The sequence below is a fragment of the Buteo buteo genome, chromosome Z (genome assembly GCF_964188355.1).
Source record: "Buteo buteo chromosome Z, bButBut1.hap1.1, whole genome shotgun sequence".
NCBI classification, from domain to species: Eukaryota; Metazoa; Chordata; class Aves; order Accipitriformes; family Accipitridae; genus Buteo; species Buteo buteo.
In genome coordinates, this window is record NC_134204.1 from 54,093,322 (window position 1) to 54,109,511 (window position 16,190).

A 16,190-nucleotide genomic window follows, 5' to 3' on the forward strand; every position below is an offset into this window, starting at 1 on the left:
CATACAACAGCCATTGATATCCATCGCACAACTGTTGCAATAACATGATAACTCAACAGCCATGTAGCAAAAAGCAGTATCAACTTTTCAAACTCAAAAAAGGCAACATCAAGCTATGTGACTACAGTCAAATCTTGACACGAAGCATATATGGGTATTAATATTAGTCTTCCAATACCCTCAGAAAAATGGATACAGCCTCTTATCTCTTTATCATCGTCTTTCTTTTGGACAATATTTCTACAAAACAAAACATTTGGAGATCTTGAAATCATTATTTACCCAAATAAAGCCAACACCAAAAAAATCCTCTCTACACCATAGCCAGCGGTAGACTTATGTTTCTCCACCATTTCTAAGAGGAAAGTCTGCTGTGAACACATATGTATCAAGAGTTTCCCCAGTAGTTCCCATCTATCTTTGTGACAGAAAAAAAAAAAAAAAAAAGGCAACACCCCCCCCCAACCATGTCCAACAGACATTCTCCTACTAGTGCCTCCATAACTCAGAACTGCTCTGTAACCTGATGTTTATAAGATGGGAACTTAAGTCCATCTTTCTGGTGCTAGATCCTGCTGGTCTACCAGATAATAATTCCAGTTCCTAATTATCAGACACAGGAAATGATGAGGCATCCATGATGACAGAGAAAACAGTCAGTGTGTGTGATCATATGTCCCTGCAGATTGCTTTGTATCTTAAGCGACAGCTCCTTGCTGAAACAGGCTAACTCAGTGGAAGACTGCCAAGCATGCTGTGGTGAGATTATCATCTTAGTTGTTATTTATAATAAACTATCTTCAGCAAATAGCACCTTTTTTGGTATGAAAAAGTCATGTACAATGTATTTTCTTTGCAGTATAGAGATGTTCTATGAGAAAAGGTACAGACAAAATCTAGAAGCACTACTCATTTGCATATGAAGAAACATTTCTGATGAATGCTCTCCAGTGTGTTCTAAAAACTGTTCAACACCACTAGAAAAACCACAAAATTACCAGCTACTAGAAAATAAAACCTGCAAGGGAAATTACATGGACAGACACAACAGAGCAACCATACCTTAGAAAAAGTATCTTGGTTTGCTTGCATCCTTAATACTTTTGATGCTGAAACAGCTACCACAACTTGGAGTTATTTATGGAACCAAGAAAAAGTTCTACCCTGAGAGATGGTGTTTGAGTTTCACATAATTCTTCAGTGCAATTTCTTTTCAAGTGTCCTATGCAGAAGTGCTAGACTCCCATAGCTTCAACCAAAAAATCTCCTGAATGGGGCCAATGGAGCAAGGAGGACTGCATAAGGATGAAGTTACTGCAGAACAGAACAAACAGTCTCCACACACAAGCCACGTTTTATATGCATCCCCTCCTCCCATCACCGAATTGCAACTGGGAAAACATACCTGTGGGTTGACTACTCCCGCACTCCCACTCCAGTTCTTAGGAACGTATGAAGAAAGTCATACCTTTGCAGGGCTACCACAGAACAGCGTCTAAGACAAGGATTCATTCAAGGGGAGCTATAATATTATTCTTTGAAAATCCTGCTGAACAGGCAATAGAAACCATGAGAGCTCTGATTATGAAGTTCAGCTCTGCCATGCCTGTCAGGAAGCAAGCTCTGGTATTCTAGAGTTTCCCAGGCTGCAGCTACAGGAAGATATCTCCACATGTTTTGGGGTAAAAAAAAACCCAATAAAAATCCCCAAACGAGTTGACCAGTCTGTGACTGAGCTGACAGAAGACATATTACTAGATTTTTAAGTCCACTGAAAGCTTAGCAAGCTTATTTAGAAATTCTTTTTCTGCAGATTTAGACAGTCATGTAACAGTATTTGGCTCTTAAAAAAATGGTTTCACAGCAATTTGCTACTAGCTTTAACCAAATAGGAAAAAGAAATTCTAATAGGACATTCCTACTAAGAAGAAAACAGAAACAATAGCTTTGTACCCTTTCGTAGTAGTTACAGAGTTTCAAAGTCTACACAGTATCACTTGAAGTATTTCCTACCTTTCTGCATTTCCCAGCTGCAGTACAATGTTCTCAAATGGTTACAGCTTTTGAACAAACTGTCTCTGCGCTAAAGCCAAAAGGATGCACAATGAAACTTCATCTGAAGCTCAGGACTTTCACATGACTGAACTGTTCTTTCTCCAGATCTGCTTAGCCCTTCAGCCTCCCCCCAGCCCCTTTTATAATCCATCAGACATGCTTTTGGAGTGCATTTCACTTGTTTAAAAAAAAAAAAAAAAAAAAAAACAAACAGGTTCAAAAAGAGAAAGAAATGAAACCCTGCTGGGCTGAAGTTTTCAGATGACAAAGCAGAAGGTAATCGTTTAATACCAAGTATGAAAGCAGCATAAAAGGACAAGATGCAGAGGGGAAAAATCTACTTAGGCTTCCTGCACTGGCATGAAATGGCTGCTTTCCTTCTTACTGCCAGCTCCCATGCTTCATGTTGACATTACACATCCTGTACTGTAGATCCACCCCCATGCTGATGCTTGCCCAACAGAATTATCTCCTGCGTCACAGCAGTGGTAACAGAACTGCTGGCTCTGCAGATTTGAAAGCACCATTTCAATGCTTAATAGATGCAGCAACTGGACACACTACCAGATATTCTGGGTTGGTTTGTGGCACTCTCAGCGCTGTATTACTTGGCCTAACCTTCTGTGAACCAGATGGTCTGTTCTCCCCTTGGGACCAAACCATTAAACTTTATTTTATTAATTTCTACCCAAATGCAGGGACAGTTTACAGCACTTGTGTCTGGTTTATCTCCAACAGGGTTGCTAAGATGAAAAGGACCTAAAAATAACTGGAAATGCTGCTTCACACCAACAGAGAACAAGATCTTTTGGAGTAAATATTTAAGTGATCTTCCAGATGAACTACCATAGCAGTATGAACCACATGGATAGCAACTTGTATTATGTACACATATGCAAAGGTACACACTCCTGTCATTGTAAAAGGCCTGGGCTGCATTTTCCCTGATCCAAAGCACCTCTGTTTTGAACAGGCAATTACATATTAGTACCTATTCAAACCAATCCCTTAAAAAAAAAGTGTGAAAAGCCATGGCTTCCAAAACCACCACAGTTAGTGATGGGACTCCAGAATGCATGAACATCATCTACAGGCAGCAGAGCAACATGAATGTTCTCACTAGAACACCTACAAACTCATATGAAACCATATTTCAGGGACATGCCAGCATTAATTAAAGTCAAAGCTGAGTATTTACAACATACATGCTCCTCCTGTCAAAACAGAAAGAGTGAGAATGAAAGAAAAGGAGCACATGAATGAAAGTGAAAGAATTATCTAATGCATAAGCTCGTGTTGGCTCTTGCAAATCAGCTACAATCATGCCCTCACATGCAACCACAAATGAACATCTCATGTATGTAGGTGGTAGTTGTTGAAAGCTAAGGGCATCTTCTATTCAAGATGTAATTTCTAAATGCCTCCCTGAAAACTCCACAAGAATTAGTCCATGCAGCTAAGGATTTGATCTTCAAATGTTTACTCACGTGAGTAGCTGCAGTGAAATTCAAAATCAAATCATAGCAACTATTCACATGAATAAGCTTTTACAGTATAAAGGCTTTAGCCCCCATCTTCTATTATCTGCCAAATGTACTACAGTAACAAGAAAATGCAATGGTAGCTGAGGTCTGACCTATTAAAAAGCCTTTGTTAACGTTCCTAACAGTGGCAGTGAGGATTTATTAAATAAATAAATAGAGCATACATGCCTACACACAAAACAAAATCCTGGGAATGTAAGAAGAATCCTGTAAAAGTTGCTGGTTTACTGCCTTCCAAACAAAATAGGAAGCCAATCCACATAAAATCTAACCATAATAAATCATTCAAATCTGTTCTTCATGGCTACCACTACAGTGCAGTGCTTCCAAAGCAAGGCTGGATTCACTGTTCAGATTGCTGCATGCACACATTTGTCTGAGGCAGTCCTCTCAATCTAAAGCTCCAAATCTCTGCAGGCTGGGATGTCAAGTATGTTTAAATAGGACAGCACTGCTATTATCCAACTTCCCACATGTGACTAACTTCTGATGTGGAAGAAGATCACAAACCATATTCTTCATGCCTCTCAGGCAACTAAAACACTGTTTTGGTCACCCACCATTACTAAAATTCTTACTCAGACATGAATAACCCTCCAATCTGGATGTCAACAGATCAGCAAGCATTGCCTTCAGCTCATAAGCAGACTGCTTATTTCACCTGTAAAGAGGATTAGATGTCTTCAGCACATCAAGGAAACAAGCATGAGAACAGACTGTGTGGCATTTTAGCTCCATCTATCTTTAAAATTTCCATAAAATTTTTTTATGTCCCATTTAAGTTACTAACTCATCATCATATGACTGGTCTCCACTGCCATGACATACAAAACTTCAGTGTATGGTGACAGACCCCCCAGAAAGTCATTCCACAACCTGAAACATCATCTACCCTTCAAACACACTAAAAATAGATTCCTCACCCCCTTGAGGTCTCAGCAGCCCATCTGATATTACAGTACAGTATTAACAAACCTATGTAGACATGAATTCTTAAAATAAATATCTTCAGAGATAAGACCAGAATACCAGCAAGCAAATTATATTCCTGTATACCACTGAAGTAACATGGGCGAACCTGGGGAAGCACTAAAGAACCATGGAGGGCAAGGAGCATTTCGTGTTCATTTTGTATGAGCACACCACAAGCAACCTTTGGTCAACCTGTCTGTCATCTTGCCAAGCAACTTCTGACTCAAGGCTTCTGGTCTGAAAGACATTTTCTTAGTGCAACCTCAACAGTTTTTATGTGGTTCCTTGGGAGAACAACATGCTGAAAATCTTATATTCCCCCCCTGCTCCACAGTAGAAGGAGAGAAGCACATTTGTAGAGGGTGCAGAATGGAATAGTATGTTATCACCTCTGTAATCTGATAATTCAAAAATAATTCAGGTTTACTCATTTATTCATGCAGCTGGGAGACCCAAATATATTGACGCACTCTTTTAGCAGCTCCAGTGAGTAATACAGTTATGCCCTTGGAGCCAGGGATTTCAGGTCTCACACATGCACAGATAACCTGGCAGAAGAAATCTGCATGCTCTTGAGAAACAATAGCTTCTTCTCAACCTACCAGGGTGGAAACACACTAGGAGCCAGCACCACCAAAGGGTTAAATACATGAATCCTGCAAGCCCTGAGCTGAGAGCCATCATACATGCTGATACACAACATGGCCTTCAGTCATATTTACCTCCAGAAGGCCTGATAAAGTCCTTCTCTCCCCAGGTCCTGGTGGTATCGCACACTGGGCTGTTTTACACCATATGCTTGATCACAGACAAGAGAACCTGACCTCTATACAACCTGACATAGCTGAAAGCTGATATGCTTTCTCCCCACTACCCTCCCCCAGCGAAGATAAAAGGTCATTTAGACCAAAAGGAACCGGTCCACACTGACTTCAAGTTACATGAATTCAACTTTTGAGAGGCACTCCTGGCCAGGAATCCAAATCCTTTCTCGCAGGGCTGCAAGCCACAGCCATATGAGAGGGTAGGAACAATTCAACAGTCAAGAAGCTAATTAACCAGGCTGAGAGCTGTCTGGCTGCTCTCAATTTTCCATCAGCCATTTGTTAACATTTTTACACTTGTCAAGTTATTTAGCTGAGCATGATAGAAGCACAGTTTCAGAGTCCACCAGTGCTGGAGGTTCTATATTCTGCAGCCAGAGCCACCCAGATGTAGAAAAGGAAGGGAAAAACTGAAATGCAAGATCAGAGCTTCCAATCAAATAAGGAGAGAAATCATTCCAAATTTGTTCATATTGACATTTATTTATTTTTCTGACAGTACAACGTTTCACACAATGCAGAAGAAAACAAGATGACTCCTTATGGCCATGGCCTTCCAAACTTTGCTGCATTACCAACTAAACTAAGTAGATATTGTATATATAGTCTCTTCTTCCATACTCACCACAAGCAGCAACACATCTGAGAACACACCATCAGTCAGAATCAGTAACATTGTAACAAAGTGGCAGGTAACCCTAGTTCCCATCTCTCAAGTACTTGCGAACAGCAGAGCAGGTCTGCTCCAGCCTCACACACCAGAACCACTCCCAAAAGGAGATTTTTCTTATCTACATATTGGTTTGTTTCAACACACACAGCAACAGAATCCAGCACCAAGGTCTTAATTTCCAATATCCTTCTTAAATCCTAATTATGCCTATTTTACTGGGTAGAGGGATGGATGGTTGAAGTAATTAAAAAAAATTAAGAGCAAGGTTTCAAGGGCTGTACACTAATTCTTTGGTCTCCTTAGTGTTTTGTCAGAGAGGCCTAAAACTGCATTATAAAGAGCCACATGCCCACAAATCTAACTAAGTCTGACTGGAACTGAAGTTCCAAGTGTGAGTTAAAACAAATAAATATTCAGGAGCCTCTCCAAGTTCTCTCCAGAAGCAGTTTGCTCAACTAGAGATGCACACTCATGCCTGATTCACTGCATCCACCTCAAGACCAGCACTCCTCTAAGCTGTCTCACAAGTTTAGCAAAGACTGGACTGTCCACTTTGTTTAAAAAGGGGGGGGGAGAAGGGGAAAGGGAAGAGAAAAGGGAAGTGGGAAGAGGAAGGGGAAGTGGGAAGAGGAAAGGGAAGTGGGAAGAAGTTGTTAAACAACCACCACTAACATAAGCCACCTTCACCAATCCCTACAGAACTTCTGACCTAGAATCTATTCAAGCTGTCAATTTAAGAACAAGAGGTAGGCAGAAAGGAAAAAAACACTTTTCAGCATCATCAAATAGCTGAATTCTGGCATTCGGACCACAGCAAGGCCTTTATTAATGAACCCTTTCCCAGCTAGACACTAAATTAAAGTCTTCAGCAAGTCAAAGTCAAAGAAACGTAGATGCACCACCCTGCATGTCACACTCATGTTGCACTGAAATCTTCCAGCACATGTAGTCTTCCCTTAGCTACCCTGTTTATCTGATAAAACTCCAAGTATGGGCTGCTGGAGCACAGGTTCTGTGTCACATTCCCTCATTCTGCTCTTTTCTTTGCCAGCAATGAGAGGTCTAGGGACAATGTGTGGGAGGAATGTGTTTACCTGGCTCCTGTGATAAGTAGCTATTGTATTATGAATGAATTTGCATGACAACAGTCCAATCCAGTACGACCCATCTTCTTCCCAAAAGGAATATCCTGTGATGCCTTCTTTCCACAACCACTGATAGCACCCTGAAGCAGCACTATCTGAACCTTAAGAGCTGCAAGCGGGAAGGAAGACTTTGCTCGGAAGGAAGAGTTTGCTCATTCGGGCAGTGCAAAGAAGCCCCTATTGTCCTACAAGGCCACGGAAACAGTGACCACATGTACATCAGAAGATTCCATTTTTAGCATCTTTCAAAACAAAGTCTTCTCTTTCACATTGTCACAAGCACATTGAATCCTCAGTCTTCCTATATCATTCTCTGCAATGTCTGCTTTGTTTTGTCTTGAAAAATCATTCTCCTGCCTCTCTACCCCACGCAATTGCTCTATTAGCAGCAAGTTTCCACTACACATAATTATGGCATGCCTTAGCCTACTTTTCTGTTTGCTGAATAGCTCTGCCTATTTTCTACTTGTGCTGATGCTACCATTTACTTTTCCTGACACACTAATCCTTGTATCCTTTGAAGGCCTGACTTCCTCCACCCAGCAGCTGGGGTTCTCAGGCCCCTTTCCAGAGCTTTTTAATAGCAACAGTAATGCCATCGCTGAACATCCCACTTCTTAATCTTCAGGTCAGCACAGAGCCTGTACCTGTTACAAGCACTGCAAATACACCATCCAGTGCTGCTTACCACCCATTATCTAAATGACTAGCAAGTTATTAATTGTATATCCCTGGCATTGAAAGAAGGAAAAACACAGGCACAAAATGCAAGCACTTAGCTTCTTCTCCCAAAGGCATGAAATAACTCTCCAATTTTCTGCATAATCCCAATTAGATTGTTTTATCTTCCACCACGAAGCAACAAGCAACATACTTCAACAACTGAATTCTTAATTTAACTAGTTCAAAACTAACAGAAGTAGTACAGTGAATCAAGTGTTTTCTCAGAATTATTTGTCCTCAACATGCTGGCCTTGCAATGATTGCTACCCCGATAAGCTCTCAGTAAGTCCCTTCTAATCACTCATGACATTGATGCTGTGCCTACAGCTCTTTATGCTGACATTATTAAACATGTATTCTTAAAGAGACTATATTTGACTCCACTCAAGAACAGTGACTGCACATCCCGAGATGTCTCATTTCCATTTTCTTCAAATTACCAAATAAACATGAAAACTGATTGTTTTTCTTGAGGTATCTTACCATCTTCTACCCAAAAAGCTGCTTTTGGCCCAAGCCAAAAACCTATTGTATTCCTCGTAGACAGCAGCTGTGGAGGTCCATAATTATATCGCAAAGACTAGACAAAAATGAAGAGACTTTTCAATCAAGGGGAAATAAAAGGCATAGCACTGTTGCTAGGTCTGGGACTCATGTTCTGATAACCAATGTGTCTCAAAAATTACTACAAAGCAATCACAACCAATGATGAGGAAAGGCTCTTTTCCAAACACTGCTTAAAGAAAAGTTCCTTCAAGTAGTGGTTACGCAAGGATATTTTGAGTTACTGCAGTAACACACGCTGCCTAAAGCTGAACAAAGCAACTGTACCAAGATCTTCAACTCCTGAAGAGCTGAAGAGAACACAGAAAAAATTAAAATTGTACATAAGACTGTGCGTTTCAAATATAAGACACCAGAAATAAAGATACTCCTTTTCCCATCTCAAACCCTCTCTTTCAAAGCCCTTCAGAGTTGTTTGTACTGCAACATCTGGCACAGCTTCATGAAACTGAAGAGATGAGGGGCAGACTTTAGATCTTTGGTATTGTTTTTAAAGCTAAAAGAACAAAATGGAAAAAAAACCCAAAACAATCTCATGTGACTTTTTATTTACCTATGTGCTCAACTTCACAAATACAAGCTGAAAGCAGAAGAATACTTCCAAAACTCAGGACACAAATGAAGACTGCATTCTATTAAATCTAGTCCCCTCATTTGGAAATTTCTACTAAAGCCTTTTCACTACAACCAACAAGATAATTATCATAAGTTGAGCTATCTCCCTTCCTCCCCCCTTTTCTTCTTTCAGCACTGGCATACAAACCATGCTATTTTAACTTCTTTCCTGTTCTCCCAGTTCTTCTGGAACATTTTATTTTCAACAGTCAACTCATTTGGAGAAGTGCCATGCTGAAGTTCAACCGTTTACAATGTTAACTGTGTCTCTGCCAGCAGCTGAAGACTTGCATCACACCACCTTCTCCAGCACCTCTTGATTAAACAATTTGAGTTCCTCTCTCTGAGAGGTTAGCAGATGTTTAAGCAGCCTTCATTCTCATCATACTCCTCTTTTTTTTTTTCTTAAAAATTATCCTCACTCTCTGAAGAGTAAGGTGGCATTTCTCATCCCCTCCTCAAGTAACACTTCACAGATCTCCTGCTCACCTCCTATGGACTCATATTATATTTCAACACTACCTGAAAGATTTCTATCAAACCCTTTTGGGCAGATTGCTCGATTATTTAGTACTCTAGAACAAAGCAACTGTTTGGAAAGCAAGCATTTAGACTGATGAAGTTCAACATTTTTACTGAAGCCAGTAATTAGAAGTTCATACTTGATCACATCTTGATCAAGTATGCAAATTAAGCAAATCATACAGTTCTGGCACTAGCAGCACACCATCTTCATCCAGAACAAGTCCACAAAATACATTATTTCATTTCAAAAGAGAGAAGACAGAGTTTACATTATTTTTCTACTACAATGGATTGGAAGTATAACAAAGGATAAGGAAACAAAATACGTGAAAAGACACAAAGACATATTGGCCTTTGTAGATCTTTCCTGATGTGTCAAAACAGGATCTCCTTCCTCTAACAGTATGCTTCTTCAAATCACTCTTTTCAATATTTCACTGGGGGTTTTTGGATACTACATGTTTTGTCCCTAAGTTTGCTTAGTGATAGGTTCTTAACAGGGCAGTGTTAGTTAATGAATACTGCACAGCTATTCACCAGTTTCACACTTTTAACTCCTTTTTCTGCAGTTTCTTACTACAAAGCAGTGTTCTTCTGCTCAATTTAAGAAATTATCCACATCATGCAGAGAAAGTGTTACAGCAAACTGGAGCAATCTCAACTTATATTGTAACTCTACACATGTTGTTTGGAGCAACAGGAAAACTCAATAGGAAAAACTCATGTACACTTGTTCCTGGGAGTTCCAAATTTCAAAACATATCTTTGGGCTTTTCTGAAGTAACCTTCCTCAAACTGTAAGCTGTACTATTATAAGACTTTAGTTCTTCCCATTTCCTTTTTAAGGCTAAAATTAAACTTGTCCATTCCTTGGGGCCCAGAGTAACATCTGCCAGATGTCCAGACATCTATGTTGAACACAGTTCTTCTCCAATACTTATCAACTCTCTTTTCAATCACTCATGTCTTCATAAAAGTCAATCCTCCTTTAAGTCAAAGTTCACAACACTAAAGAATTTGTTATAAAATTTACTGAATTGAAATGATCATCTTTTTTTTTCCACGTCCACTTGCAGTTGTTCTACTTTCCATTTCCAGCATCCAATTATGTACTCATGTTCTTCATAGTCTGAGCATACACAACATATTTTTAGTTTTCCTCTTGTAACAAAATAATTTTTTAAAATTATGGAAGGAAATTCTAAACATAACCTTTTAAATTTCTCAGCAATGTAATCCATTATGAACCTAGCAAAAATGTATAAGGAAATCAAATCATTGCTTAAACATTTTTAAGCACTGGTCCATAGGCTATGTATAATAGGGTTGAGAAAAGCGATTAAGAAAAGCAAGTTTATATACTGAAGAATAAGTATGCAGAAGAATATGAATGCAGTTTCTGTTAGAGCTTGCACCATGAAAAAGTTCTGGGTGCCCGCAAACCAAAAGGAATTGAAAGCCATTGTCCAAATGAAGAAATTCGTGCCCAGTTACAAGAAACATTCAAGTCACCACCATCTCATGAATTAAGATTATCTTTCTAGATCTCCTTTAAAACTTACTGTTGGGTTTGGGGTTTTTTTAGATTTGTTTTGTTTTTAAAAAGAAAAGAAGACCCTCAGCTCATATTTTAACAGCTAGGTGAAATTCAGTTTATCTGGGCAGAACTACAGCAAGTAACATCATTAACAAGACTATCATTCTCTAAAGGGATTTCAGTCTCACAGTGAAGAACCTCCCACGCCCCCCCCAAGAAATAACACCACTCTCAATCCAACTCAAACTACTGCCATGACGTTTGGTTTCCTAGGGTGTCTGTCACCACAGGAGAGAGGTAAGAGGCCCTCCCATAAAGATCCTCAGCTTAAATCTCAAACTTGTTCTTGGATTGCACATGCCACATTCAAGAGCTATGTATCTGTAGGGCACATTGTAGTGCAAGCACTGAGTTGACCTCTCAAGAAGTAAAAGGAGATTCCAAATTCTGAACTATGAAAACAAGCAGATACCTAAGAAGATGGCATACAGTCTTCTTATACTGGAGATGTGTATTTAGGATCTGACCCAAACAAGCAAAGGTCAGTGGGGACTTTTGCAGTTTCTTCAGCGCCTGCTGATTTAGACCTGTGCAGAGACTGCAAAGGGCATCAAAGAACATCACTTCAGGGGGAAAAAAAATGAACAGTTAATGTCCCTCTTTACTTTGTCAAAATGTAATAATATTAAACATACCTGAAATGGTATATTCCATGGCCCACTTCTGAAAGATGGAGACAACCACAGTATCTCAGTAATTTGGGTGATATTATCAGCAACCAGAACTTAAGAAATGCACAGCTGATAATGCCATATCTTTCCCAAGTATATTAGATTATATACTAAATCATTTCTTCAACAGCAAAAATAAAACAAGGGCATTGATTTTAACCTTGCAGCAGCTGGATCTCAAGTCCATTGCTAGTCATTGCAATCCTCAAATCTTTCTATTCTCTTTGCACATCTGGGAGCATGTTCTGATTCAGATTCATTGGTCCCCTATCCCGTCACTTACACCTCCATATGTAACACATTCCTTCTTAAACTCTTCAGAGTAACCTATGTATGAACATCACTGACACCCTTCTATGGAGCTGTGCCTTCAAGCTCAGTAGCACTGCTCTCTTGAACCCCCCTCATGCCTTTCAGCATGTAGTTTGAATTTGGGGGGAACTGCATCTACTATGCAACTGATGTGCAAATTTAGGTTGGTGGGAAAAGAGTGAGGCTTGTTTTGAGTCTACTCAAAATGGTTTCAGATTAAAAGGTGGGTTAAAAAAAAGCAGACAAATTCCTGTTCAACTGCTATCTCACTTTAAAGATCTTAGGTTTCCATAATGACATTAAAATCATAACAAGAATGTTGCCATAAGTTTTCAGGAAAAAAAAATTTTAAGACACCAAAAAGACAGCTGTGAAAACCGTTTCTTTTTTTTTCTAAGAGAAATCATGTATGTTATGATGCTCTGAGGAACCTACTAAAAGCCTGCCAGTATCATTTTAATGCAACCTAGTGTGTGGGGAGAAATATTGCATCTTAATTTAAAATACATCCAAAAGAAGGAATGCTCTTGAAAATCAGATGTTAAAAATCCCCCAAAACAAGCATCACCATCATCATCTAGAAAAAAAATGACATTTCATGACGTTCTCTGGAAGAACCTGAGCAGCCTCAAGCTGCGTGCACTTACCTCCAAATGCTTTCAAAAAATCTATAAATATATGCATATATGCACTATTTCTTTGGCCAACTGATCAACCTCCTAAATTCTGTGGTCTTTAACCAAAGAAAAATATCTAGAAAGGTGACCTCCACATGAAAGCATAAGAGCAAAAAAGCCTGAGGATGTGTTTCTCTGTGTGAAGGAGAATCTGAGCAATTTCCTCCAATCCTCATTTCCTGATAGCATGAAGTCAGAGAGAAGACCCATCACAATGTTGTACATTGAAAAAACTGAAGAAACCTTAGGGGAAAAAATCATGATTAAGCCAGCTACTGCCAGCAAAGCTTCAAAACATGGAGAGACATCCACGATGTTAGGAGCACTTCCCATCTCAGCTTTGTCTACTCTCTCTCTCCTCCATTTTCTGGTGGAGCTAGAGAACATGACATGGCTTACCTGACTCAGATCACAGCTCTCTGCCAAACTAGTCACTTCCTCTTAGACATGCAAGCAGCTTCATGAGACAAACAGACCCCCACAGACACACACACAAAAGCAGCAGCAGAAAGCACTCAAACTTGAAGGTCTTTCTCCTTCCAAACACCAGAAAAACGAATGAAACTTTTCCTTTTTCTCCCCCAAAAGAGGGAGGTGAGAGGGGGAGAAATCCTATCAGATCACAACTACATGAAGCTCCAGGAGGATCAGTGTGGAGAATAGAAACCATAATGCTAAGAGGAGCCGGGGGGGGGGGGGGGGGGGAGTAGAAGGTTACTCCAGAAGACATAAAGAGCCTGTAGACTGTGTGTGCATGTGTGCGAGAGCGAGGAGAAGCTTTGTGTTGTGGAGCCTGGACTGGAACCAAAGCAGACAGCTTGCAAATGGAGGACAGGGAGATAAAGAAAGGGAAAGAGGGGGAGAGATAGGGAGAAAGCTGCTCCGGGTCGTTGAGAAAGGGGCAGGGGAGAAAGCGCCTTCTCCCTCCCCTGGTTTAAAGGTAGGGACATCGGGGAACTGAGCAAGAAGAAGTGGGCTCCTTCCCCTTCCTTTCTTCCCTTCTCTCTTTCTCTCAAAGGAGAGCACAAGCGTGTGTAATGGCTCCTGCTCTCCAGCTGAACGCTGTCCTCCTCCAAGCAACCTCCTGCGGGCACCACCAGCCCCCCAGCACCGACGCCGCCGGGGACCCCCGCATCCCAACTCCAGGAGAGCCGTGGTGGGGGCACCACCGCCGGGGTGAGGGACCAGCCTCGCCAGCGGCGAGGAGGAGGGCAGCGAGAGGGGACGAGGAGAAAGAGAAGGAGAGGAAGAGGGGGAGAGCAAGAAAGAAAGAAAGAAAAGAAAGAAAAGAAAGGAAGAAAGAGGTCACCCGATTGCCTGGGTCGTGCCAGCACGGAGCTTTTCTCTCCTCCGTGTCTCTCCCGTCTCTGATCCAAGTCCACACGCACAGCACCATCCAGACCTCGCACACACACACACATATCCTCTCGGGCACCCCCCCAACCCGAAAGCTCGGCTGATATCTCACTTATCTCCCCATATCTCCCCCCCACACCCCTTAATGCAACAACAAAAAATTAATTAACCGCCTTCCTCCTCCTCCCACCACCACCACCACCACCACCAGCACCTCCTCCTCTTCTTCTCCTCCTCCATGCAAGAGACTTCTCTCTCAAACAAAACACCCCGCTCTCGCTCCCCTCTCTTCTTTTTTTTTTCTTCCTTTCTTTCTTCCTCCTTCCTCCGTTGACCGAATGAATGGATTTCAGAGGAAGGTGGTGGAAAGAAAGAAAGACAGAAAAGACCAAACAACAACAACAAAATATATATATATACACACAGACACACGAGAGATGATCTCTCCAATGCCAAACCGGAGATGGGTTTTAATTGCAAGAACTTACAGGAGCGTCCCGGCACTGCTGCTCTTGCTGCTGCCTCCTCTCCTCTTCCTCTCTGCCTAGCTCTTCTTCTTGTTATTGTTGTGGAAGTTGTTTTGTGAGTCTCATGTGCTCCTTGCCAGGTCTCAGCAATGGAGGATCGCCATCTTTCCCTGCTTTTCCCCCCCTCTCTCTCTCTCTCCCTCTCCCTCTCTCTCTCTCCTTCACTGGTTTGCTGCAGCTGCAGATGACCTGAGATATCCGTCTCTCTCTCTCTCTCTCACTCACCCTCTGTGTCTCTCTCTGAATAATGAGCAACCAGAGGGAGAGAGAGAAAGAAGACAATCTCCTCTCCTACCACACAAAACGCAAGAGCACCAGGGGGTGCAAGAATCCTTTCTAACAACAACAACAACGTGTAGGGGAAGAGGAGGAAAAAGAGAAAGAAAAGAGAAGAAAAGAGAGGAGGAAAAGGCAAGAAGAAAGAGAGGGAGGGAGGTGGAAGAGGAGGGGGGAAAGCAAGCAAAGGAGAGATCCAGGAGGCAGACAGATGGAGGAGAAGATGGTAGTGATAGAGGAGGAGGTGTTGAAGATGAAGGAGATTAAGAGGAGGAAGGTGGTAACAAAAAGTTAAGGTCTGGGACACTGAATCACTCACAGGCCAGGGAGGAGGAGAAGAAGGGGGAAAGATCTGAAGAGCTTCCCCTTCCAAGCTGTTGCCTTCACAAAGCTTCCTGTGCAGGAGCACTCAGCAGCTCCTGCGATGCTCGGGGAGCCGCTCAGATGGAGCGCTCTGCTAGGTCATAGCTCTCTTCCAGCCATGGCAAAAACCGGTTTCTGCATGCAGATCTGCCCCTGAGGTGATCCCTCAGACGCATCCATCTAGAGGCTAATCTTCCCTGAGCAGGGTAAAGAACATAAATGGAGCTGGAGGTTGCAAAGTATAAAACCAGATCTACCACGTGGTTGGTTTTTAATCCCCCTTCCAGCTCGCATTTGATGTGGAGAAAGGACACTCGAATTGTCCATTTCTGGCACGTATTTTGAAGTCTACTCCTGGAAATAAAGACAGTCATCTCCAGGTTTTTTTATTTCTCACAAGCACTTAGGAGAAGAGAGAGCTTGTACTACAGAGCACCAAAATCACTTCCTACATTGGTGAAACTGTTTTGGCTGCAAAATAAAATAAATAATTCTACTTAAAATAACTTTTGTGCCTTCCAACACCTAATTGTCTGCTCCTTTGTGACTGATTATTTAAAACCGTGGAAACTAACGATCAAGGCTCACAAAGAAAGGTATCTTGGTGATGAAGGCAAGCAGGCAAAGACAAAGCGGCTGTAGCCTGCATTTTTATTTAGTCTCATTTCTATTAAGCATTGTGCTGAGCTTCTTCTTTTGCTTGAAACCCCCCTCCCCCCCCCCCCCTCCAATCTTCCTACAGCACCAGGTCAGATTCTTTCTAGGGTTACG

At 41.4% G+C, this 16,190-nt stretch overlaps 1 protein-coding gene across 8 annotated transcripts in view; it reads right to left on the bottom strand.

Moving 5' to 3' along the window:
• Positions 1-15,058, bottom strand: part of ZNF462 (zinc finger protein 462) — a 93,266-nt gene extending 78,208 nt beyond the window's left edge. For 2 of the 8 annotated variants that reach the window (XM_075020343.1, XM_075020340.1), the window contains exon 1: positions 14,742-15,058. The gene's annotated coding sequence lies outside the window, so the exon portion shown is untranslated. Of the gene's footprint in view, positions 1-178; positions 3,023-14,741 lie in introns of those variants that run through there. The other 6 variants (XM_075020339.1, XM_075020341.1, XM_075020345.1 and 3 more) reach the window with 4 other exon arrangements.
• Between the last annotated feature and the right edge of the window lie 1,132 nt (positions 15,059-16,190).